Source organism: Petromyzon marinus, chromosome 33 (genome assembly GCF_048934315.1).
Source record: "Petromyzon marinus isolate PM22_M1 ecotype Great Lakes invasive population chromosome 33, UKy_Petmar_22M1.pri1.0, whole genome shotgun sequence".
Classification (NCBI taxonomy): Eukaryota; Metazoa; Chordata; class Hyperoartia; order Petromyzontiformes; family Petromyzontidae; genus Petromyzon; species Petromyzon marinus.
The window spans coordinates 3572965-3596189 of NC_133699.1; the positions used below are offsets into that span (position 1 = coordinate 3572965).

General features: G+C 43.9%; 1 protein-coding gene across 3 annotated transcripts in view; it reads left to right on the top strand.

The window, feature by feature from the left end:
• Positions 1-23225, top strand: part of LOC116948326 (leucine-rich repeat transmembrane protein FLRT3-like) — a 51392-nt gene that overhangs the window by 21350 nt on the left and 6817 nt on the right. The window contains exon 1 of one of the 3 annotated variants that reach the window (XM_076071458.1): positions 21056-22996. The exons of the other annotated variants lie outside the window; for them this stretch is intronic. The gene's annotated coding sequence lies outside the window, so the exon portion shown is untranslated. Of the gene's footprint in view, positions 1-21055; positions 22997-23225 lie in introns of those variants that run through there. 3 annotated transcript variants of the gene reach the window in all.

Sequence of the window (23225 nt, forward strand, 5' to 3'; positions counted from 1 at the left end):
AGCTCTTGTTCAGCAGTGGCCTGTACGTGCGATATGTTGAGCTCATCTCCCACCGTACGGAGCCAGCCGTGCGAATCGGAGGTGCGGGGGGGAAGGACCACAAACAGTGTCATTTCATCTCCTCGTGGATTCCTTTGTTTTCTTCGTATCCAATACAGCTCTATCGTCATCATCATTACTCATCTTATTTCACTTTCATGTTTTAGATCCTGAGAATATATTGGTAAAATAACAAAGGCACAATAATTACAATTTGTAAAGAGTAATAAATAGCTATTGCCGATTAAATTAAATGTTTACTACTAATTTACAGCACGATAGTTATATGACATAATTGTTGTTGAATTCAATGTTATTTATTTAATCATGTCCTGGTGTAACTGACATAATATCCATTATAAGCATTATGGATCGTAGAATTACAATGTTCATAAATCTTACAGCAGGCTTATGCTGAGTGAACTGCGGTTAGAGAAGTTTTAGGTAACATTTAATTATGTATGCTAAGCAGTAGTACAGCAAAGCACAAAAGACGATACCGTAAAATCGCCAAATAACATTACAAACTTATGATAAACTGATATCGCGAAAACGGCCATATCGTGCAAAGCGATATCGTAGCGCTTGGTGAAAAACAAAAATGAATTTGCGGCAACCCGATCGAGCTGACGTTGTTGATACCCTGAGAGTCACGCAATGTCAACCTCTCCGCTTGTCCAAACAATCAGACGACAGTCCGAGCCTCCGCAAGCTTTCCTACAGAGGGGGGAACCCCGATGGATATTTTGAAATGCTTTGCTATTGATCTGACGGACGGTTTGTATGGCCACAGAGCATGAGATTGTCCGTGCTTCTGTGGCATTTTACACAAAGTAGGAGCCTCCCCCACACCCCCCCCCCCCCCCCCCCCGTTCGCACTGGCTTTTGTTGTTTGCGGTGACATTGAGCGGAATGGGATCAGACACCTGAGCGGACGCTCTAGGAGCCTTAGTCTGGCATGAGTAGTATGGGTTTGCCATTTAAATCAACGCAAGATAAAGGATCGCCCAGACGCTGCCTTTATCGTGCAAAGGGACCGATTAAGAGAAGCGATCCTTGAGTTGGAACTCGTGCCTCGGTTCCCTCGCAGCAACGCAGTGCGAGGATGAGTTTTTGACTCGTGAGGCCAAGGCAGCAGACACCAACTGGGACCCCTACAGCCACGGGCTGTGTATGGGAGGGTTTTAATTAGGGTTTGCCGACATATGGCGATACTACAAAAAATGGTATCGTCCGAGTTTCAAATGATCGCCAAATCGTGATTATCGTTATTTCGTCTAACGTTCTTTTACGTACAGTTCATTTCCTGACAAAATACCATTGGCAGTAATTATTAAAGTGGACAAAAATTATATTACTCGTCAAACTAATGCTTCGTAAAACATTTTACAGTCTTTAATTGCATGATTGTTTTATCATGTAATCGCTTCCCATTAATAAAATTATTAAATGCATTAACTGACAGCGTGTGAATTACAGATTGTAAAGTTACAATGATTTGACGACTTACTTTGAGTGAACTGCAGCTGAAAGAATTTTAATTTGTATTCGACGTGGATCAAAGCATAAGAACAAGACGATGAGAAGTGAAATGCATGTACAAAGTTATGGAAAAAAAATATCATAATTATCGAAATTCTATTGTGCAAAAATTACATCACAGCAATTATAGTTTAGTTTAAATATAACATGCTTAAATTGATGTACATTTTTAATGTGTTAACTTGGGTTTTTAGCTCTTTGTCCATCTCCTGCTTGATGGAGGCTTATCCATGCTCTGTTGGTTATGGTTGATATATTGGTAATATTTCACCATGCTGGTCAGTATGGATCGGTGAAGGCAAGGGGCCAGAACCGGTGCAGATGTTTCTTGCCACTGATGTTAGCCATGGCTGGAATTCGAACTCAGGTTGCCAGATTCATTGTGTTGTGGATGAGCCACTGCACCCATCACTCCCCCCATATGCTTTATAGTAAATCTCTGTTTCATATAGCCACATAATCTCTTTTCAATACAGGCACACGCTTTAGCCAGCAATCATCCAGTGCCTTAAACCAGTTTATTGTTGACGTTTGAACTTCATCACCTTGGCTCCGGAGCATATCTTCAGACGTAGAATCATGTTTAATCTTTGAGCACCTGAATGCACTTTGCACTGAACGCCACTCGTCAGCACGGACAGCCTCATACATTTTATGGATTTCACCACGCGGAGGATTTTTCTGCCAACAACAAAAAAATGAATAACAGCAGACATCATTTATTTTGCCACAACACATACCGGATGCCACAAACTTTTAAATTAAATTCCCAGAAGTGAGAGGGTCATGTGTGTGACTTGAGTAGGCAGATATTATCCTGGTGACTTCGGTATTTGCCACACCGTTGTTATAATTTCAACATTGCATTTAAAACTGCCCGTTTGAACTTATGTTTTTTGTGTTTGTGCTTTTCTCCGCCTATAACAGAGCTGTATAGGTGTCATAATCATAATTTATATTTATTTGTAAGGTGCCTTCCACTAATGTCTCAAGGCGCCTACAAAAATACGTTCAGGATCCTTGTTAGAAAATAGTCCACAGAAGCAGATATTACAGAACTGCTTCTGAGACCCTTTCAAGTGACTGCAGGTCCACGCAGTGGAGGGCAGGCACTCTTCCATCCACCCAGCTACAGAGTAATGTTCATCACAAGAAGGTCAAAGCAATTATTTTTAAAAGTTCAGAGTTAGAATTTCTGCAAAGTGATTGCAAAACCACATTTATCCTGATGGGGTCTTTTGTGTGTACAGTCATTGGTCATCGGGCTGAGAGCATCAATCCACTGTGATTGACCTCCAGATCTCAGCAGTGACCGCTCAGTCAGTGTTCTTGACCTTTGAACCAACTGGCCATCTCTTGGGAGCCTATAGCTTTTAAACTAAATATATAATTTATTAAATAATACATTGTATTTTCAATGAAGGAACATTAACAATTAGATACTTACAAATCAATTGCTTATTGATTAATAAATGATCATATTCCCCATTTGACCACGAATCTCCCAGCTAGCAATCCACGGTTTTCCTGGAGGTAGGATAGCCACTTCTCCACTCGTATGGTCTATTTAGAGCAATGATTAGAGATGCAGATACAAGTGATTCGCCCGCTGAATTGCTTTGAGAGTTCTTGAATCGCGAGATACACCACCTTCTAATCTATATTCCGCCCAGTGTGAATTTGTAGTGCTCCACAGTTTGGAGTTCGTAGCCGTCATCACACAAAGGAGAGAATCTGATTTCCTACTCGTGAGGACAGACCCTGATTTGTCAACCAACAGGCACCTGTTGGCTCAGTATCAACCTTGATTCTGCACATTTCTGTTGATGAGTGGACCTGACCAAGACCTATGTGCTGGGTGCAGCGGCTGACACACAATTTGAATCACTCAGATGTAAACACGGCGGTGCATTAGCTACGCCACTGCAACTAAAATTGTGAACGCGAGCCACTTAAGCAGATTCAGACATCCGCATTTCAGAAACGCGGTAAAAAAAAACACTTGCGCATCACAACTAAAAATGTACGTGCACCAATAATGCAATGCAATGCTGCGAAGCAATTTAAATCTATAGCAGGGTTTTTTTGTCCATTATTTAAAACACACACTCAATTCTCCTACTGCCCTTATTTTTGCAGCAAGTGGCATTGCATTAGCAGTTGCAATTGCAATTGTCTCTTGATACACTTGATCATATTTTAGATTAGAAGAACCTGTTTTATTGAGTTACCCAATGTGTTAAATACAGAGATACTTGCAAGGCATCAAACGGGAGGAAAGCTTCAAGGGACAGCTTTGGGAAATTCAATGCATTATGGATAGCTTTGAGATGCAATATTTACTTACATTTATCCAAATTGTATATGTATGTGCTTTTAACAATTTATCACCTTGTCTTGAAAACAGTTGATGTAATTTGTCAAGAGGCAGCCATCGGTGGGATATTGCCACACACACACACAAGCCCCCCACACACACACACACCCACGCATCCATTTTTAATAACAGTAGCTCGATCTGCACGTGGGCTCTGTGAATCCGTTCGGGAGACAACAAGCAGTTTGAGCGATAGCCTCCCGCTATTTGTCAGAACACCAAACGTAAATTACGCTGAGCTAAGGCAAATATACATTTCATTCGGGGCAGTTTGTGGTGCAGGATTATTAAAACAGTTGTCACGTGATTATTTAGAGTGACAGGTGCGCAACTTTACGCACGAAACCAACAAAATTTGCATTAAAATAAGTGAAGGGAAGCAGGTGAAGAGGTTCATCATGGGGATGCGATGATTTTACCCCTCCAGAAATGCATTAAATGATGATTCATGGTCACGATTAATGAAAAAAATATTAATTCGTCTATTTTTTTCTGTATCGTTCAGGCAAATGTGTAGGTTCCAACAACCCGAATGTTACATTAGCATACAATTTGAATTGCGTGCACGCAATTCTCACCTTCACGATTCGATACACGATGCTGTGAAATATATTCATCGGTGCGTTGTGGCATATTTGCAAATATCAAAATTAACACCATCTTTGCGGGGGCCAGTGTTTGTCTCACGGTGTAGATTGCTGCACGTTCGCCTTCCTCGAACACCCCTTTAGTGGTTTGGAATGTGGCCTCCCTGTAAAGTGCGCCTTCCCACGTGGGGCTTCAACGTGCACTCTTCTGACTGTTGATTGTTCCCGCTTAGGTGCTTTGAAGTCGAATGGGGGCATGCAAAAGTTTCAAGCCACGTGGGGCTTTTTTCTCTCCACGAGCTACAAAATTGGCATGCGAACCCAGCTTTCCAAAGGGGGCTCTGCCTGAGAGAGCCTTTTGGGGGCTGTGGACGTGACCTCGGTGGCCACCCGGACTGTTGTTTTTTTTTTACGCACGACCGGAAGGAGGGGCGCTCAATTTGAAGCGGAGCTTTGGGTGAAGAGGGCAAAGTCGGCGATGGGTGGAATGCAGCGCAAGCTTCTCGTCCATCAGACAGTCCCACTGGGCAGACTTTGCAGTGCATAATATACTTGATTCCGAAGCACACAATGCATAGTGCATATATATGTGAATTGGATAGGATTGCGTTGCTTCCGTGATAATGTTCAAATAATAGCAATTTGTAACCCATTGTCAGTCCACTGCTGGATGAAGGTCTTCACGTGCTGCAATGTTTGTATGTATGTTGAACTTCTTTTGCACCATACGTAGCCAACCGTGATAATCGGAGGTGTGGGGGAACGATACACTAAACGTAAAAAGCAGTTTTAAAGAAATGAGTTTTCAATCTAGATGTAACAGTCATGGGGTTTGTTTGACTATACTTCACCATGCTGGGCGTCTCTGGACATTCTGATATCACTCACCACTGCTGTGCAATGTGGCCAGGAATTTAACTCAGATAACCGAGTGCATAGTGTAAAGTGCAAAAACCAATACACCACCAACCCCAAAACCGTGTAAAAGTTACAACATGACATATAAGCATTTTTTTTTTTACAATATGAACATGCCTCATGGTAGAGAAGGTCAAATAATGGTATCCGTATTTGCAAGAAATTATAATCATTGACATTTGAATACATTTAATTAAATAAGGTCATGCAATAAAACATGCTTGAAGCCATTAGGAGTCAAACAAATTGAATGTTGTCCATTCACGGCCATTCAACCACGACAAGTAAATAATGAGACTGACATTTATAGTTGGAGGTGTATTCTGAGGACTGGGTATGTTCATATCAGAACGCAGGGGTCCTGGGTTGGAATATGGATGACCACACATGCCTCAATCAAATCCTCACAAGAGCCGTGAATTGATGGCCTTACGTCTAAATGCAGAAGAACATCAGGTTACCTTTTTTCACTTAATATTTGCTTTATACATCTGCTGTAAATAAATATCAAATTCTGCTGAGTGTGGACCAGAAACAATTTGCAGGACATGTAAAGTGGTACCCCTTGTACAGAGTAAATATGGCTGTCGAAGTGATTTCAGAAGTAGTTCCGTGCATTGATTATCTTCGCTAATTTTCAAGCACAAGATGGTGTGCCCTTGCGGAATTGGAACACGTCTTTGTCTCATGAAAAGTTGACTCGAAGAGCACAATTATAATAGAATAGCTAGAGAAAAGAAAAAAATATACGTCAAAAGAAGACGATGTGTACTGAGGAGCGATAAATAGAATTTCAGGCAGAGTAAACAACTCTTTAAATTAAGCCATTACTCCGACACACAATGGTATACCACCTGGGGAACTATTTCAAAGGATATTCTTGGTTCTTTCGGTAAAGTCACATAGAAGGGAAACAATAAAATAATAAAAATATAAAACAATAAAATTCTCACGACGTTTTGACTGCAACACAAGCAATCATCATCAGGTGTTGAAACCACAACAAGAAAATTTGAAAAAAGTGGCGGTTTTTTTAACGTTAGCACCACGGAGATCATTGCTTGTGTTGCAGTCGAAACGTCGTGCGAATTTTATTGTTTTATATTTTTATTATTTTATTGTTTCCCTTCTACGTGATTTTACCAAAAGAACCAAGAATATGAATCCCTGCAGTCACAAAAGCTTTAAATAAAAAATGTATTTCAAAGGATCTTAATATCCACAAACATTCGCATATGGTTTGACTGTTTCATTATTCAGCGGCTGAAACGTCTTTTTAAAAATAATACAATTAAACTCACATCCCTTTATGAGTCACCAATAAGAGATATAATTAATATTATTGTAAAAAACAATAAAGAAATTGCTCTACCACTCATGCAACCCGCCTCTTCTCTAAGCCATGACGGCGATATACTAAAAAAAATATCAAGATAGATTTTTTTTTAAATCTCTTTCTCTGTTTCTTTAGCCGAGCGGCAAATACAAAAAAATATATCTTATATGTTGGGCATTTGATGTGACAGTGGACTTGGTCCCGTGAAGCTAAGGTAAAGCAGACGTGTGTACACTTCATACGAATGACAGCACTTTGGATGCGACATGCACGAGCACATGCAAATCTGGGAAGAAAAGAACATCTGGTCCGGCATGATAAATCCACAGAAAGGAAAAAAAATCCGGCTCAACTGACAGCGTTTGATGTTTTTTTTTTTGTCCCTAAGCATGCCACAAATGTGCACTCATTTTAAAAGTATGGCAACTAAATGAATATTTTATACAATGGAACTATTCCCGTGACATATTTTGAATGCAAACAATAAGGCATTTATATATATTTTTAGGGATGGCAGTTTTAAAACATTTTAAACTTCCGTAAACGTGCTTTTATTTTGTCACAATGTCAAAATGCAGGCATACGAACAGGCCCTAATGGATGGTGACTCCGGCATATTGAGTCATAAATAAATAAATAAGCAAGTCGCACAGAATGTGCACATTTTGCTTTCTGGAAAGCAGCTATTTCACAATTAATCACACCTCTGCACACTACGCACACGGCCTATGAACAGAGGTTGGTAGGACAATAATATTAAAATAAGACATTCTAAAAGCTATTCCGAATGCACAGCGCTTTTCAACTCACTGGTGGATGAAGGCATTCCCACACCATGTCAGTGGTAACACTCATGCCTCACAACCAACAAGTCCGAGGCTGGGAGCCTTTCTGTGTGGAGTTTGTATGTTCTCCCCCTGTTCTACGTAGGTGGTGAGATATTAACTACCTCGCCTGGTATACAGGGGGTCGTGGGTTCTTTCCCGACCCTGAGCTTGTATATTTGGAGTCTACACGTCTCTCTCTCCCTGTGGTCACGTGCATTTTTCTTAGGATCCTCCGGGTTTTCCCTCCACATTTAGAATCGGCGTGCGTTCAGAGTATTTGGCTGATATAAATTTGCACGCGATAAGCCACATCGTTGAACGATCATTTGTGGCCAGGTCGCTTCTGAAAAAAAAAGCTAAATAGCTCAGTGTAGACCTTACCTGGTAAAATAAAAAAAGTTTATTAATAGTTGTAATACTTCTCTGGTTTTCTCAGCTAAAAAAAAAACCGCACAATGTAATTGGTGTTGGCCAAACATCCCAATGCAGGAATCTCCTGCTCAGTGTGACTTTCCTGGGTAGGGAAATGAGCTTCGCTTCACTTCACCATGCTTGGTGAAGATTTGGAGAGCGCCAGGGGGAGTGTGTGGGGGGGGGGCTGAGAGATGGGAGGGGAGGCCAAAACCAATTCCAATATCCCTCGTGACTGATGTCAGCACTCGGCAAGCATAAAACTCAAGATACCGCGTTCATAGTGCAGTGAGCTAACTACTGTGTTACCTTTCCACCCCAAAAGCTAAACGATTTTTCTTTTTCATTTTACTTTCTAAGAAATTAGTGTTTCAGAAGTCGGCTGTAACATTCGATATCTGACCGACACTCTAACGTGTTTCCCCGGAAAGTGTCCAGTTTCGTGAAATAAGCAGTTGAGAAGTGCCGACGTCAGCACTAATTTTGGAGGATATGCCATTCATTTATTGATGACTGCTGTACGAAGAACTTCCCAGTGCAGACCCAAATCAGCAGGAAACAATGTACACACAGCACTGTTTACCCTGACGGCTGCCAAGTAATGGGAGAGTGTGTGTGTGTGTGAGAGAGAGAGAGAACAGGGAAGACACTGAGAATAATCTTGCATATCGAGAGAATATTAAACAAATGGACACAAGGCCTTTGAACAGCGTTGTGTCCAATTTAAGTCTTGTGCCTCAGGGAGGATGCTGCTACGGTGTAACGGTCCGCACCTGTGGACTTGCAATCGATGGGTCGCCGGTTCGCTTCGATCTCCCGATGCGGAAGCTGAAACAACGGGGGGGAGGGGCAAGTCTCTTAAATCCCTCCCCACCTGTGTCCACCCAGCAGTGTCAATGGGTTCACCACAGTCGAACGGTAGGTCCACGCGTAGTGGGAACAAGTGTGGGCGCTCCCACCTCGTTCAAAGACGTCTTACCGGCATGGAAGAGTAGGCCAACTTCCCCCCCACCCCCCCCCCCCCCGCCGTGGAGGGGCTCTCGAAAACTCCCTCGAATTGAGGCCCTTCCACCAGCGATGGCATAGGTCACACATTTGAAGGATGCACCGTTGCCTTTGCTCAGGGGGTAGCAACGGACGTGAAAACTACTCTTCCTCCGATGCACCAGAATGGATACCCTTCGGCCATATGGAGCTCTGCAGCGGTGCAAGATGGCACAATGATGACTATTAGCGAGAAGGGAATCGTTTTGAACACAACTTGGAATCTTTCAAGTTGGAAATTATATAATTGAGTAAATGTAGTCACGGAAACTAATCAACGTGTATGCAGAGAGAAAAAAAATAATCTCATGCTGAGGTCAATACCTTGATTATAAACCAAACGGTATACAGATCCGTCTCGGTGTGTCAGCATACAACAGCTCAGGGTGGCACAACGCCGTCAATGTAAAACTTTTAGCAAAGGTTCATCGTTCAACGGAAATGAATAACGATGCCCATCTGCGTTTGTCTATCGGGCATTCTGCCCTTGCCCGCCACATCCTGTGTATAGGAGGGGAGGCTGCGAGGCCGATGCATTTATTGGAATAATTGTAGCATTTTTTCCACAGTGTTTAAACACTATTGCAGACTTTTTTTTGTTATATAAACTGCATACATTTAAATCATATGACGTTTGGGCATGATAAGGATACCATAGCAGATCAAGTGCAATCGATGCGAAGCTTGAAGAAAATCCGCGGTCATTTGCGTTAAAATTCGTACCAGCAAATGTTCTTGATTTGGACTTGACTATGAAAAATATTGAAGGGAAGCCAAGTCTTCGAGCATCGGCAGCGGGAAGTTCAGCCTCCCGCCACCCTGTCCCTTACAGCCCCACCCCTCCAATAGCCCCCCACCCCACCCACCCCCGACGATACGGGGCTGTCGTTATCAGACTTGAACGCCACATCAATTCAGCAGGGGTGGAGGGGTTTGGACACAGACTGCATCGAAAACAAATCCCCGTGCTACTTTCTTGGTTCCCCAGAAGAGGCAAAACGACAGCGACGAGGCCGTGGGTCTGCCAGCGTGATGATGCCGCCTTGTGGAGTGAGTCACGCCACGCGAGACACGGGGGGAGGGAGGGAGATGGTGGTGGTGGTGGTGTGTGAAGGTCGGGGTGGGGGATTGCTGAGAGCAGAGAGCAACTCGGGAGGCCAGGTAACACCGCCCTTCTCTCCAATTAAGCTAAACGCTTACGCACACGACCCGTACAATGGAGCACATGGCAGCATGATGAATGCCATAATTGAGCTCTTTGCTTGCTTAGTGGCAGCTGCTATTAATGCAAAATGTGCGCGCCGCGTATGGCTTTGCGCGCGTGTGATTTATTCAGAATTCGAATCACAAAGGGAAGTTTCTGTGGACGTTTAACCCAAGTGGGCTTGTCTGTCACGTTATCTTTAATAGCGAACGCATTTCCTCCACTCTCTTTTATGGATGAACAATTAAAAAAAGTGTTTTTTTTTAATGTAAAAAGACTCATCGATAACTCCCGCGACGTTATACTTAACCCCTTCCAACCCGCGACATTAAGGTTTGTCATAAATTGCTCTCTGGGATAATTACATAAATATACTTTACAAACTTTCAAGCAATTTAGGAAAGAATTTAAGTGATTGTGTTCACGTGATGATTTTTTATCCAGGAATCTGAAGACGTGCAATCACTTTCTTTCCAGGCTAGCTCGTGTGTGCGCTTGTTTTTTTTGCTGCTGCTGCTGCATAAGCACGGTACAGTGACATCACCTTGGGAAAGACAAATGCAAGTTAATCACAGCACCATCAGTCAGGATATTGCCTAAATAAATAAATATCCTCACTCGGTGTCACGTTATTACCCCCTCCCCCCCATAAAAGCATTAATCACGTCGTCAATAGCTGCATCGGTAGAGTACTTTAACCGCGTGTATTTTTTTTTTAGTTTATGTAGCACGTGTTGTTTTTACTGCCAAATTGGTCGTTGCATCCGCTCGTTTTACGGGTGAACCAATGTGATCGCTGCATCGGGGGTTGGAGAAATGTCCCACTCATTGCACTAAGTGGGACAGTGTGGCAGATTGTAAACGGCAAGGTTCTCTTTCGCTGCCTTTGGGGTGTACATTGCCTCTAGTTTTCTCGTTGCCAAAAACCATACGTTGGCCAGCGAAACAGCAATGATCTCCGCGCGGAGTCACGTATCACTCGTTGTGTTGGGTGGTTAGGGTTCCCCCACCTGTCCTGCTTTTCTCAGGATAGGATCATCGTCGGTGAGTCTTCACGGACATTTACAGTCCTTATGTTGCTCGGTTGATGATAATGAATGCAACACCAAAGACAATGATGCATTAACATGTGACTCTACCCTCTTCTGGTATTGTGAGATCTTCTTCTTCTCTGGCTCATGCCTTATTTTGTTTTTTTTTTCTACATTCCTAGGTGGCAACTCTTGGGGGGGAGGGGGGGGGCACACTCAGCTACGGGGCACCACGGTGGCTCCGAAATGTTAACTACCTCGCTTGATTTACAGGAGGTCGTGGGTTCGATCCCGACCCTGACGCCTATATATTTGGAGTTTGCACGTCTCTCTCCCTTTGGTGGCATGGAGTTTTTTTCCGGGTCCTCTGGCTTTTCCCTCCACATTTGGAATCAACATGGGTTTAGAGTGTTTGGCTGCTAAAAATATCCACGTGATAAGCCACTTCGTTGAGCTATCATTTGTGGCCAAGCCGCTTCTGAAAAAGAGCTACATATGTCAGTGGGTCTCACCTGGTAGTAAACTAAAATTTGAATCTATAGTTCTACGCGATATTGTGGCACATGCATCGTCATATGTCATCATTACTCTTGCAACTAATGATGCAGTTAGTTTAATAATGTGTACTGATTTCTCTTTAATAAACAGCATCGAGACTGCCATTCCAATTTTAGAGTTATGTATATATAGATAGACGTAGCCCTTATACAATGCACTGCTGGGTGAATGCATCTCTGTGCCGTTATCAGTCGTGGGGTTTGTTTGAGCATTCTTCAGGAGCTCGGCAGTGTGGGTTGGTGAAGAGAGGACCCACGACCGGTTAGGATATGAGTGGTCATTGTTGTAAGCCGTGACCGGGAATTCAATGCGGGTTGCTAGGTTCAGAGCGGAGCACTTCAGCCGCTTCACCACAGCTCTGCCACCCACACAACCACGGGCAGTGATTACACAACGTGCTTCCTACACGCGTGACCATTCCTTCAATCGTCATCGATTAGGATAACACTGTATCACGCGCATTCACGAAGGCACGAGCAACTGTGGAGCAATTCTCACGGCTTTTATGGGGACTTCTCCGTTAAAATAATAACCGGCAAGCGAAATTCCTTTCGCAGCTGAACGCTCGCACCTTTGCCGTCATCAGCGTTGCGTTTTCCCATTCATTCCGGATAGAGATTAGACATTTCCACAAAGGAAGATTAGTTAAATGTAACAACGCATCACAGTGATGCGTTCCGATTGTGGCGCTTGGACTTGAGTAGTTTTCAGTTATCACGAAGAGCCGCGTCAACCCATGCGTGCAGCTCAAATTTAACGATAGGCGATACAAGCTGATGAGATTCCACTGAATTACGTTCCTCAGCTTTGCAGCTTTGTTTAAAAATAATAAAATGTACATGTTTAAATTTTGATTTAAAGCTTTCGTGACTGCAGTAATTCATATTCTTAGCTCTTTCGGTAAAGTCACGTTGAAGGGAAACAATAAAATAATAAAATATACATAAAACAATAAAAATTCTCACGACGTTTCGACCATAACACAAACGGTGTTATGGTCGAAACGTCGTGAGAATTTTTATAACACAAACGGTGTTATGGTCGAAACGTCGTGAAAATTTTTATTGTTTTATATATATTTTATTATTTTATTGTTTCCCTTCAACGTGACTTTACCGAAAGAGCTAAGAATATGTACATGTTTGTCCCTTTGTCAGTCCGCTTACGGGATGGAGTCCTTGCGCCTTGTCAATCGTGGGAAGGAGTGGCTGCGCAGGGTGACCACACTTCTCCACACTGGTCAGCGCAGATTGACGAAGTGGAAGAAAACACAGGACCTGTTCAGACATCGCCCGCCACCGATGTGTGAGCCATGCCCGAGAGCCAAACTCAGGTCACCGGGTTCACAGTGCCCGCGTGTGAACCGCGCCTCCGTGCCGAGTGCTAAAATGAATCTGCAACACGACGTACTCCGATTGCTTTCATTATATCCGTAGAGTGTGGCTGGGTCAGCAAAGCGGCCGATGGGGCGGTTTGCGATTGGATTGTTGCGAGCTCATATCTTGGTCGGAATAAACTTGAGCTTTTCATCATCCCGCCAGGATTTGAAGAAATGGCACCGCTTTGTGCGGAAGGCAACGGTTGGTTGTCCTGTGGATAGACTTGCCCCCGCCGTAGGAATGTGGAATGTCCAGCACCGGCTCAGGGCTGTAAGCTGGATGTTAGCTTCGGCCCACGCTCAATTAATCGGTAAACCACTTTGACTTTCAAAATAAATATGTGCAATGCTACAGTATTATTATTACAGAGGTACGAATTGTTAAAACGGGCATGCGCTAATAAATTACGAATGTCATTATTATTTATTATGATGTAATTTCCCAAAAGAATCCAGCATTTATTTCCTGTCTGTGGGTTTAGGGAGGAGACTGTGGGAAAATAGCAAACTATAAGCCTGCTTGTGGTAGGGCAGGCATGGAACTGAAGGACTTTACAGTTTATTGGTCAAAGCAATTGAATGCCAAGTTGAGAACGTGTAAGTCTTCTTAGGATGAGCCCAACGGTAGTGCTGTAGCAGTGGCATTGTACAATGCGGGGGGGGGAGGGAGACCTTATCTCGTAATTGAGTGAACCAGCCAACGTGGCCCCACTGTGGCATTTGGACACTGCTGGTAGAGAGATGCAGCACTTTAATATCACCCAGACGGGTTTTTTTATTATTTAAAGCTCAACGTACAATTCTTCGCATGTCAGGATCATTTGTCTTTTCCATAATATTCACAAAATTGTAAGCCCAGTGAATTATGCAAGCTAAAGAAATATAAACTGTTACGTGCGGAATATTTCCAAACCGTAAGCATTTTTTCTTCATGTAGCAAGTAACCTCAATGCAGAGGAGAATATAAACGTATTTTTAGCAAAATGTAATGAAAATTTTAATAGAAACAGCTTTTAAAATTTTAAGGATGTAAGAATTCTTTATACTAAAAAAACTCAAAATAATTAACGTTTCCTTTCGGATGATTTTTTTTCTCATGTTATTTCCAGTTGCATCTTTTTCAATGCTTAACAAAATACGTTTTTTGGTTTTTGTTATTTTAATGTTTGTTTCTAGGAGCAGAGAATGTTATGATGTATGGGAATAAAATTGTTCTACCTAAAAAAAAACGTTTCAGAAATGCGATTGCCTCACGGGGCTGGTGCACTGCACGATGCACCTGGTTTCCTGAGTTCGATTGCAAGCCATGGCTAAACATCAGTGGCGAGTGACATCTAAAACAATCATTCTTGACTGACCAATGCGGTGAAGCACAGTAGAACAATTTCCATGAGCAACATGGAAATGGGAGGCCTTCATCCAGCAGTGGATTGAGAGTTGCTGAAATGTTACTTTCTTTGTGTTATGAATTGTATTAACAGAATGGTAGGGTGTCTCAGCAGAATAATAACTACTAGCCTAGGCCATCGGCAGCGTTGCTGTATGGCACCTCATATAAAGGGCTATACATTGACAAAGGTTTGTAAGCTAATGTTGATATCATTTGCTTCGTGTTAAAAACAACATAAGGTTACATTAAGATTTTTTTTCTAGTTCATACTGTTTTTAAATTTTCACTCACGGAGAGAGATGAAAAAAATCCCTAACATTTAAAATATCGTGTTTAATTATGCTTGTCGAGTTTATGATAATTCCACAGAATCTTATCTATTTAACAGGTTTGAGTGGCTCATAACCGTATTACATATTATTCAGCAATGAAGAGGCTTTTGTAAGGTGGCTTAATATTGGGCAGTATATTAAAAGGGCAAGTATAGAATCGCTTATCTGTCTCAGTGATTAAAGCGGCTTGTAACTGGATCTTAGGATGGCATGGCCCATGGACACTGTCGAGCTGGCATGGCAATACGGTGACATTAATGGGATGAAAGTAGGGCCATTATACAAAATAAAATGACATTGTTTCATTAATACCATAGCCCTAAAAATAGTTCATGCCACGGTGCCCGGGTACCCATTGCAGAGTTCCACAAAATATAGCGTTCTGGATGAATCGGCGTTGTGCCCTCTTTGTGTAAATATGGCCACTTCAAAACATGAACGGGGGGGGGGGGGGGGGGAGTTAATACACTTCTATTACAATAAGTACGGTATCATAAAGACCCTTCTCTGCTCGTACATACTCTCCAGTTGTGTGTGTGAACAGAGTTAGGGAGCGTGTGTCCGCGGCAAAGTACGAGATAATACTAAACCAATCTCATGCTCCGATAGCCCTTTTCATCACCCGCTCTGCTCGCCCCCCCCCACTACGCCTCCCTGCCACTCACAAAAATACATAGCACCTCCTAATGCGAGCGCTTTGCTCCAAGAGGCTGGATCATTAAAGCGCGCTTCGCGAGATGATACAGTGGCCACTGCCAGGCACACACCTGAGACAAAAAAAGGCTTTGCTTTGTGCGTGACGTCTGTGCAAATCCAGAAACGGGAGGGTTAAGGAGACTGCGGGTTTTTTTGTGTGTGTCCGTTTGAGATGATTTCGTGTTCATGCATTAATAAAGTGGCTGCATTGATGATAAGAAGACGACGATGAGTTGATATGTAGATGATGAGATGACTCGTGATAATTATTTTTGATCACTGATAATTAATTAACATTTCTGCTGGTGACAATTATTATGACTATGCTGGTGATGTTATGCTGCTCATGGTGATGACAATAAGTGGTGTTGATGCTGCTGCTGATGATGATAATTGCTGGAAATGTTTTTCTGATGATCATTGATTTTAATGATTGCTGGTGATGATGATATATGATGATTGTGATTGATATTGATAACTGCTGCTGGAGATGATAAAGTGTTGGCCTGTGAAATGCGTGATACCATTGTTATGTATGTGTTACGAACATATTTTGTAAACATTGATGATAATTACGTAACTATATTGACATTAAATTTTGATTTAAAGCTTTCGTGACTGCAGTAATTCATATTCTTAGCTCTTTCGGTAAAGTCACGTTGAAGGGAAACAATAAAATTTATAAAATATATATAAAACAATAAAAATTCTCACGACGTTTCGACCATAACACAAACGGTCGTCATCAGGTGTGTCGGTTTGACGACCATTTGTGTTATGGTCGAAACGTCGTGAGAATGTTTATTGTTTTATATATATATTATTATTTTATTGTTTCTCTTCAACGTGACTTTACCGAAAGAGCTAAGATTATATATTGACATTGACAGGCTGTAATTCAAAAGCTATGTTTGTGAAAGGGAACCAGATTAGTGTTGCTTCTATGACGTCTGGTTGAATGATAATGAAACGAGATAAAATATAGCAATCTACTCACATTGTTCTTTGAATCACACTTAACTTTAATCGCCAGTAAATTGAAATTGTATAAAGTCACTCATAGTTTCAGTCCAAATGATGTTAAATAAAAAAAAAGTGTCCCGTTTTTTATATCATCGCCATTTATCACGCGTGACCATTAATTCGGCGTTAACATTCAAACAATCTCTTTGATTAAGTCGTAAAAACTATGAACTGGTGTAAATTAAACATTCATGCTCTTTTAATCGGTAAAAGACTGACTGTGACGGTGCAGTGAGTGATTCGTGCTTTGCACCACGAATCCAACGGCGTTCGAGTTTGATTCCCCATTCGCCGCCAACATGAGCACAGAGCTAAAGCTCTACATGGGCTCTGGCCTTCATTAACGTGCAGTGACCAGCGTGGTGAAGTATGGTCAAAGAACCCCCCCCCCCCCCATTGCCTGACATGGCGACGGGAGGCCTTCATCCAGCAGTGGATTTACGAAGGGCTGTGAATTATTGTTATTAAAACCAACGTGGATACGTGCATCTAATTGTATGACGTTTATTGGATAATATTTAGAAAATTCCCTCGCATGTATCGAGAGATTGAACAGTGAGTTTTGCTGTTACAGCCAATATAGCTGCGGCACATATTTGGTATTTAAGTATAAAAATGAGATAAACGACACTCAGAATGTTATACTTTTTAAATGTAAATGCGACGTTACGGCTGTTGCGTTGGCGATTGGCAGCCATCAATATTAGACGGCAATACGTATTTTAATTGCTCCGAATGGAAATCTCTCATTGTCATCTTCTTTAATAAACCCCATCGTGCAACCTTAATATGCAACGCACCCATCAGCCGATGCCACACGCGGTGACCTTTGTTAAGCAGCAACTTTCCTTCTCTAATTTAAAATTCTCGAAAGCCACTCCCAGTGCGCAAAAGAAAAGCCAACAAGTTGAACTTGCCGTTTGAATTTTAATAATGCTGCCCCATTTCTCGACGGTAACATCTCACACGTGTTCTGATCGCTGCCACGCTCACAACGACACGTGCTTTAAAATCCAAAAAGTGCACGTTCGTATTTCAGCTTGATAAATCCTGACGACGTGATGCTTTCCTTTGAATCAGAGCAATCTCTTGGCAATGGCGAGTTTCCACATTTACACATAGAGACATCAAGCATCACAACGAAATAACTGGCACCAGGTGCTTGGGTGGCATTACAAACTGCAGCAGTCGGAAAACAAAACAGAAAGTACGCCCCCGTGATTTAAATTGGCTGGGCACCACCAGGGGAGGCACAGGTGGCTACACACTTCGACAGAAATCCGTGCAATTCACTGGGCGCCTAATCTTAGTAATGTCCCTCACTCTGTGACGAGGTGGGGGGGGGGGGGAGTAAATATTTTTTTTCTACTCGATGAAGGCTGCAGTGACCCATGCCCAGGTGTGGGCAGTTAATTTGAGCGTGCGACGTGGAGCCCTCAAATTTACTAGAAAAGCTGGGACGGGATTGTCCACTTCCACCTTCTCGACCAGTACTGTAGGGTATGGTTCTGTTTTTAGGGTAAGGACCACAGATATTCAACTTGATCGGTAAAAGATGTCGACCTAATGATGTGACCTATTCCAGGAACACTGAAGAAGCCACCGGTGTACGTGTGCTGTGTTTGTGTGTGTGTGACTGGGAGCAATGATTCAGTGGTTAACTCATTGCTACGAATCCTGTGATCCGAGTATTTTTTCCAGCTCACGGCTAAACAAAAGTAACAATTATCTGAACCGGTCATGGGCCTCCCCTTTGTCGACTCAGTTTCAGATAATAACCTTGGTGCGGTGTGTATACATCGCCACTGGCGTGGTCCTGGCCACCCCACCCTTCGTGTACCGTGCCGGCCTTCATAGGCGCTACTCGCTAACAGGGCTTGCCCCAATAGCCTATGAAAGGTTCTCAAGGGGATCTGCGTCTTCGTTGTGTATGCGTATAAGCATGCATGTGCTCCATTGACGTGTGCATGACGTGTATGGCAATGTGTATGCGCGTGTTTATAGCGGTACCGTAGTGTGAGAAGTGTTGCCACAGTGGTTAGCGCAACTGCACTATGAACCTAGCAACCTGAGTTCAATTCCCAGCCACAGCGACCATCAGCGAGTTAACGGTGCCAGAACTGTTGCTGGGCCGATTCTACACACGATTCTACACGCGATTCTACACACGATTCAACGCACGATTCTACACGCGATTCTACACACGATTCTACACGCGAGCTACGATTAGCACGGTCGGCTCCGAGCGGTGCAAAGGAAGTTCAATGCACGTACATACAGTACGTACAGTGAGGGAAAAAAGTATTTGATCCCCTGCTGATTTTGTACGTTTGCCCACTGACGAAGAAATGATCAGTCTATAATTTTAATGGTAGGTTAATTTGAACAGTGAGAGACAGAATAACAACAAAAATCCAGAAAATCGCGTGTCAAAAATGTTATAAATTGATTTGCCTTTTAATGAGGGAAATAAGTATTTGACCCCTCTGCAAAACATGACTTAGTACTTGGTGGCAAAACCCTTGTTGGCAATCACAGAGGTCAGACGTTTCTTGTAGTTGGCCACCAGGTTTGCACACATCTCAGGAGGGATTTTGTCCCACTCCTATTTGCAGATCTTCTCTAAGTCATTAAGATTTCGAGGCTGACGTTTGGCAACTCGAACCTTCAGCTCCCTCCACAGATTTTCTATGGGATTAAGGTCTGGAGACTGGCTAGGCCACTCCAGGACCTTAATGTGCTTCTTCTTGAGCCACTCCTTTGTTGCCTTGGCCGTGTGTTTTGGGTCATTGTCATGCTGGAATACCCATCCACGACCCATATTCAATGCCCTGGCTGAGGGAAGGATGTTGTCACCCAAGATTTGACGGTACATGGCCCCGTCCATCGTCCCTTTGATGCGGTGAAGTTGTCCTGTCCCCTTAGCAGAAAAACACCCCCAAAGCATAATGTTTCCACCTCCATGATTGACAGTGGGGATGATGTTCTTGGGGTCATAGGCAGCATTCCTCCTCCTCCAAACACGGCGAGTTGAGTTGATGCCAAAGAGCTCCATTTTGGTCTCATCTGACCACAACACTTTCACCCAGTTGTCCTCTGAATCATTTAGATGTTCATTGGCAAACTTCAGACGGGCATGAGCAGGGGGACCTTGCGAGCGTTGCAGGATTTCAGTCCACGGCATAGAGTGTTACCAATTGTTTTCTTGGTGACTATGGTCCCCGCTGCCTTGAGATCATTGATAAGATCCTGCCGTGTAGTTCTGGGCTGATTCCTCACCGTTCTCATGATCATTGCAACTCCACGAGGAGCCCCAGGACGAGGGAGATTGCCAGTTCTTTTGTGTTTCTTCCATTTGCGAATAATCGCACCAACTTTTGTCACCTTTTCGCCAAGCTGCTTGGCAATGGTCTTGTAGCCCATTCCAGCCTTGTGTAGGTCTACAATCTTATCCCTGACATCCTTGGAGAGCTCTTTGGTCTTGGCCATGGTGGAGAGTTTGGAATCTGATTGATTGATTGCTTCTGTGGACAGGTGCCTTTTATAAAGGTAACAAGCTGAGATTAGGAGCACTCCCTTTAAGAGTGTGCTCCTAATCTCAAGCTGAGATTAGGAGCACTCCCTTTAAGAGTGCGCTCCTAATCTCAGCTCGTTACCTGTATAAAAGACACCTGGGAGCCAGAAATCTTTCTGATTGAGAGTGGGTCAAATTCTTATTTCCCTCATTAAAATGCAAATCAATTTATAACATTTTTGACATGCGTTTTTCTCGATTTTCTTGCTATTCTGTCTCTCACTGTTCAAGTAAACCTGCCATTAAAATTATAGACTGATCATTTTTTTTGTCAGTGGGCAAACTTACAAAATCAGCAGGGGATCAAATACTTTTTTTCCCTCACTGTACATACATACGGACACGTGGGCGTCCCATGCAGCCATGGGCATCTGCAGAGAAGTGTTTTGTATCCCATGGCCAAGTGCGCGTCCATTCAACCGGGTGTCGATAAAATGTTACAGATGTCGATACACCGGCCCGAGAGGAAATTCATCCGTGCCCACCCTCAACCCCCACCACCACCCATTCCTGCTCTCCTGGGCATGTCTCTGGGGAACCGCGCTTTAGGCGGCGTTCCAACGCTCCCCCGACTTATAGTCAACAGCGCAATGAGAAGACAATTCTCGGACGGGGTTCCCCCCCCCCACCGCCCCCGTCGCCGCCCTCGTTATTTCTGTAATTGGACTGTCACTCGTCGTGAACGTGAAACAGAGGTCGGGCGCAGAGGCGATGCATAAACGGAGACCCCCACCCCTGCCCCCCCCTGCCCCCGCACACCTCCCCCCCCCACCCTCTGCCCCCCACCCTCTGCCCCCCACGATCGCACGGTGCGCGGAATCCGAGCGGCAGGGCCAGAGAGAGGCGCGCCACAGCGTGAGTGCGAATGACGAAGGGTCCACGCTTTCTCTGAAGCCAATTAATGATGAATTCATTAATTAAAGGTGGTGTGGGGAGTGGGGGGTGCTGGACCGAGGCGAGGCGGCAATATGGATGAGGCGAGAAGTGTGGGCAGTGATTAAGAAGAGAGATGAGACAGCGGAAAGAGATTATTGCAGTGGAGAAATATGTGACATTTCCACGATTTTTATTATTTTGAATATTATAAAGATAAAAAGGCATCCCTTCACGAGAGGAGCATTACAGGTAAAAGATAACGGTAGGAAAGATAAAATAGCACTCTGCGTTAGTGAAGAGAAACAAATAGTAAAATAATAAATTGGAGGTTTAAACATTTTTATTTTGTTTTAATGATCATAATGAGTGAGAGTGCCCAGTGCAGTCGCACGCACAACACGGCCGGCCGGAAAGTGAAGGTGAACGGTTTTTTTGTAGAACGCTGATTTTAATTAATGCAGCTTGTCTTTGCCATTGACATATTACACGCGTAACCATCATATCTTTTATTTAGCAGTGAGCAAGCACAACTAATGTGCACCGGGCGTAGTAATTAAACGCGCTCGCACCGTGCACACGCGTGCGCGTGCGTACTCGGAAGGGTTTTTTTTTTGAACTCCACTGACCCTTTACTCTTTTTTTATTGTTCCTAAAATGCGTGTTAACAGGAGAGACTAAAATTGGATTGGCGCATTAGGAGAGGGAGAGAGAGAGAGAGAGAGCCCACTGCTGTGTAAGTGCTGCAGGCAAACTACACTGCATTGGAACATAGGTAGCAAGTGGCGCTTTAATCTACCCAATTTTTGCCGCCGATGCACACTCGCCAGCGCCCTTTCGTTCGCTTCAAAAATTATCCGAAAGCCGGGGTTAAGATACAGACGGGCAAGGGAGTCAGGAGGAAAATACAAATACTTGGGAGGGATAATAATAATAATAATATACACGTAGACGAGAAGTAAGTGTGTCAGCGTGTGACCATGCTCTTCAAAACCTCAAGCCTATTGGATTCATAATTCCTTTCGCTCTCGGCGAGTGGAGGCTAAACAAAAAAAAAATCATCCTCCGCCGGATCTTCAGCCGAGCAAGGTTTCGTGCAAAGGGGCACGTGGAAGCAGGTCACCGGCGGCGCGCTTGAAAAGGACGGGATGTGACTGGGTGTTGGGAGCAAAGGAGTGCAAAGCCTCCTCCACTCTATATACGCAACAATCACTGGCAGGGTATAGCGGCTGCTACTGAAGCCCACCCACGTTCGCGCGGGGGAGAGGGGTGGGGGAGGACTGACAGCGAACGGTCACTTTGTGGTGGGGTGTTGGGGGAGACGGGATGAGTGGAATCATAGTTGCTGTGAGGGCTCACGCAGCGAGCGAGCCTTTCTGATCGAGGGGGAGAAGCGTTAGGAGCCAGCGAGCGAGCCGCGTTATTACCTCGGGAGGAGGCACTTACTTCTCAAGCTTCTGCTTGGTCCAAGGATGCGAGAAAGGGGACTCGAAAGTCAATAATGTGATGTGAGCATTAAGCTCGTTGTAAAACTAAATTGTCAAACGATGGCCGGCCTACCCACCCATCTGCGTGCCCCAGGGTAACAAGCTTCGCTCGTTGTGCCGACACAGACCGACTGCCAGCCCGGCTTACAATCTTATTATCGTCGCCACGGCACAGAAACGTCTACGGACACCAACACAGTACGTAGGGCGGTCTGCGGGAGGAGGGTGGGCTAATCGGCGCAGAGGATCTTCGTAGAAAGCAACCCCCGTGCATGTCGACAGCGCGATGGGTTCACGTCCGCGCGATTTGCTTCCCGTGGGAATTCCTCCTCGAGGCACGAACCGGCGTGCTAATAACGTCGGACGAAGGTACGCGTTGGTTTTTATTTTGCTCCGCCTCTGTCTCGCTTTGCCACTGTTTTCACCCACATCCCCACCCCCCATCCTGGTGTAATATTTTTGGTATTATTATTTTTAGAACAATGCTGCTGATGTCTTTGTCTAGTTGGATGCTTGCTGCATCGATGCTGCATCATGGTATGGGTTTATGATTTATTGTGACAGCTTTGGTCGTTTATCATTCGGCGCCTCTGCGCAG